This window comes from Sinocyclocheilus rhinocerous, unplaced genomic scaffold (genome assembly GCF_001515625.1).
Source record: "Sinocyclocheilus rhinocerous isolate Xijiao unplaced genomic scaffold, SAMN03320098_v1.1 scaffold2990, whole genome shotgun sequence".
NCBI classification, from domain to species: Eukaryota; Metazoa; Chordata; class Actinopteri; order Cypriniformes; family Cyprinidae; genus Sinocyclocheilus; species Sinocyclocheilus rhinocerous.
Genome location: NW_015623067.1, coordinates 55,530 through 59,830, shown reverse-complemented (window position 1 = coordinate 59,830; position 4,301 = coordinate 55,530). Strand labels below are relative to the sequence as shown.

Genomic DNA, 4,301 nt, shown 5'->3' with positions numbered 1-4,301 from the left:
GAAAAAGACTAAGACATGAATATTAGCCTGATGTGACAAGGCTTTGTTCTTCCTCTGGAGCATATGGAGTGGGCTGATCTTGTCTGAATCTTGCTCTTAAGCACGGCCACATTAACAAAACAAAAACTAATTAACATGTAACATTTCATGGGCATAAAAGGTATATTGTCAATAATGCAGCGATGCATGAGCACCGCTTACTCTGAGATCAGTTCCAAACCAAGCAGTTAATATTAGTTGATGTAGCAAATTCACACGTTCAAGGTTCAACAAACTTGCATCAGATGTGAATTCGGCGTGGGGACCATGTCCCTCGTGCATAATCCCCAATCTCGTCGATGACTGTTTTTCGTTGTCTAATTAGCTCCTGAGCAATATACGTGTCAAGCTGGGGCATCGAACTCTGGTCCATGGCGGAAGATCTCTCCTGCTGTGCTGGGCTGATGAATCCTAACTGGAGTGGTAGGAGAAATAACTGCTGGTGATAGAACATGTGCCAGGGAGGCAGCGCTAATGGTGGAATTGTTCTCAATGATTCCCACGGTGAGGGAGGATGCGCATACCCACAAGGTGTAATCAACAAACTCCATGAAGGGACGGTGATCCTCCCCCAACAGCAGCATCTGGCCAAATAGCTCTTTCAGGGTTTCATCATTAGAGTTGGGTACCGAAACCCGGTGCCAATATCCAGACTGAGAAAATTCATGAAAGTCGGAAAGCTCTAATAATACAAATCCAACACATCTTTGTAGTAACGCGAGTGTCCATGTTGTTTTCACATTCCGACTTAAAAGCACAACTCAGTTAATGAGAGCATCCGAGGAGCGCGTGAATGCAGCAACAATTACACTTTCTCTGATGGCAGGCTGCAGGTAGATACCGTTAGCTAAAATGAACTCTAAAGTTCCAAATGAACTCTGATACTTTATCAGACAAAGTCTGCTTTTAGAAACTGTCTACAATGTTTATCTCAACTCAGACTGATAAACCCAACTCATAAGCATATAAAATGGCAAACCTGTTAGCACTCCAAGCCATCCATGCTCAGTGAATCACATGCACTTTTGTGCATTAAAGCGAAGTGTGAAATAATCAGTCATATCAGACAGCAATTTCACTAATTACTGCCTCTTCCTCAGCTTTCCTAAGCTTGGCTAGTGCACTCCCATAGCTTCTCATAAATTTACCAATATCAAATTTTAGTAACTCCCAATTATTACTAAAAGAGCGTTCCCTTACTGCTTTTTTCCAATAATGGTTAATGAAATAATTAATTTTAAGCTTAACGGTATTATGAGATAATAGAGAGCTGTTTAACTTCCAATATGATGGTTTAATAGAATTTAAAGTGCTTACAGAAAGCTTAATTTTTATATAGATAGCCTTATGGTCAGTTAGGGGAGTTGGGAGAATATCAACTAAAGTACTGGGAATGTCAATAGAATTAGAGATCAGCCAAAAGTCTATACGAGAGAAATGAGAAGCAGCCTTGTTGCTCCAGGTAAATGCTTTAGTATTAGGGAATTTGGACCTCCAGACATCAATCAAATCAAGTCTCTCCATGAATTGTTTAAATTTTAAATTAAGTGATGAGGGTCGGCCGGGAGGCCATTTATCAAGAGCACTGTCAATTGCAATATTGAAATCCCCACCTATAACAAGCAGAGAGTTTGGGATTTTTTTCAGCCAGTATAGCAGTCTGCTTTCTATAAACTCAAGAAAACTAGCATTCTCAGACCTTGAATTAAATCCATAAATATTGGCCATAATAATAAAAGTTGAATTAAGATCAATGACATGACACAAAAATGGTCCATATGAATCACAGTCCGAGTGTAATATATTCCCTTTAAATGCATTTCTTAGAGTAGTAACTCCTGCAGAGCGTTCAGTTCCATGGGAAAACCAAAGGTCATTTCCCCATTGTGATCTCCAAAATTTTACATCATTAACAGATGAATGGGATTCTTGGAAAAAACAAAAATCAGGCTTCAGTTGTTTCGCAAATAAAAATAAAGCTTTCCTTTTCACAGTATGCCGTATACCCCTGACATTTAATGAAAACAAAGACCACAACGTCAAAAACAAATAAATATATAAAAGAACTGCAGAAACAAAAAGGCAATGACCTTACGTCAAAAGCTTAGGACAAAAAAGGGAACACCCCAAACTCTGCACTTAGAACAAGAGTCAGTGTTAAGTGAACCAACTTATCATATAACATCTTGACAAGTTCCAGACAAAAGGTTTTGAACTATACTTAAAAGGATATTAAGGCACAAAAACCATGGGCCGATCTGCAACAAAAGATCCTGGACTAGCCAGCCTCAGGACGACACACTTCAAGGTGGCAGAATGATTTCTTTGCCTTCAACAAATGCTCGGGCTCTGACATAGTATGCCTATTTCCCTGCGTCCCTCGCACTTTTAATTGCAGGCCACAGCTTTTTTCTCCTTTCTCTGTCTTCCTCACAGAAGTCTTCAGCAAAACGTAGTTTCTTATCACGCAGGTACGAGTTATTTCTAGCAGCCTTCCAAACTGCATCACGGTGCACTCTGCTGGTGAATTGAAGAATTACAGGCCTCGGCTTGTCAGTGAGCATTTTTGAACTTAAGCGATGAACAGTATCGATCACATCTGGAAGCTTGATCTTTCCCTCAGGTAGCACCTCCTGGCAAATATTAATAACTTCCGCTCGTACGTTCTGATCTGCTTTCTCAGGGACTCCATACAACTTCAGGTTCCATCTCCTGTGGTACCCTTCCAGCTCCCGTATGCGGTTCTCGAGCATGCTGCGACGACGTTTTTCTTCATCAATGCATTTCTCTGCATTAGTCATTTTTATCTTCAAGTCTTTTACCTCTGCACAAACGAAATCAACAGTCTTTTTTAGACCTTCTATTCTCATAGCGTTGTTGTTGATCAGTTTCTCCATACCATCCGCCCTGTTGTTAATCAGGTCAGAGAGAGTGGATATTATATCGTCACCGGATTTTTCCGTTTTTCCACGTTTACTGGATGGAGGCTTACTTGGAGTCACAGGCGAGGATGGAAAATCTTCAGCAGCAGAGGAAAGTGATGGAGTTACATGAGTGGAATAATCATGACAAATGTCAATCAGTAAATTGCTACCTTCAGGTGATATCATAAGCTCGGAGCTTGGCATCACACCATCGGATGCTGCCAAACTTCTAACAGCTTGATCTAGCAAGTCTTTCCTTTTCCTTTTCCTTTGGGACTTTGACATTTTCCCAAATTCACACTGTACAAGAACTTAGCAAATTAAGCCAAAATCAAACTTGAAAAGTGGCACTTAACTTAAAAAAAAGAGCAATCTAAAGCAGAGATCGGGAAAGTCAACCGTTCAGAGCGCCATCTTATGCACCTCCCAGAAAAATCACTTCCTGCCCTCCAGCTGCATTTCGCGCGTCATCAGAATCACGTGATTGCAAACAACCTATTCATGTGCCTAAAGTCTAAAGGACGTTAGCGAAGGAACGAATCATACTAGTCACAGCGTGGCTCATGAATATTAGTTGGCTTGCTTCAGGCTACGCCTCATGAAGATTTTTAAGCAACGTCAGCACGACTATATTAACATTCATGGCCTGTGCCTTTGCCATAGTAGGATTTGTAAATTCGTTTCCCGGGAAGTGGCGTCATATGGCACGGACTCCTACGATGAGCGGTTACAGGCAGCGGACATTGCTGTTACATCATCGCTGCTCTCATATCATGTGACAAGTGTTGATAACGTGTAACGCATGTAACAAATAAATGCATAGAACCAGTTCATTTGAATATGGGTTAACTATGATGCACTGCCGATATAGATTTATATAATTAGTTTACAAAGAAATCAATGAAATGTTGATTATTATTTGTTCATTTAACGTTTATGTATCCCAATAATACTATAAATAATTTGTCAAATTGGCATTCATGATCTATTATAGCCTATTGCTCTCCTTTTTAAATGAAGAGGCAATTTTATTTGTCTCTTTTGAGTTAATATAATTTCCCTTTCATGGGAACTTCGAACTGCATCCTCTAGGGGTCGCTATGGGGAACGCCTCGTCGTGACCCGTGTCTGAAGCATACATTGAAAAACACCAACTCGTTGGCCCGGCGACAGCCATGACGTCACTACCGGTGCGACTATAGTATAAATAGGCGCCGGGAGCACACATCATTCTCTTCTTCGTCTTCACTGACCGGTCTGTTTGAAGCGTGCATTCCAAAAAGCAAAGTAAGAGCTTTTTCTTTCCTACTATGGCGAGCACTAGCGAAGCGTTTAGAA

General features: G+C 40.7%; 1 pseudogene; it reads right to left on the bottom strand.

The window, feature by feature from the left end:
* Nucleotides 1–2,342: 2,342 nt before the first annotated feature.
* Nucleotides 2,343–3,248, bottom strand: LOC107738792 (uncharacterized; annotated as a pseudogene).
* Between the last annotated feature and the right edge of the window lie 1,053 nt (nt 3,249–4,301).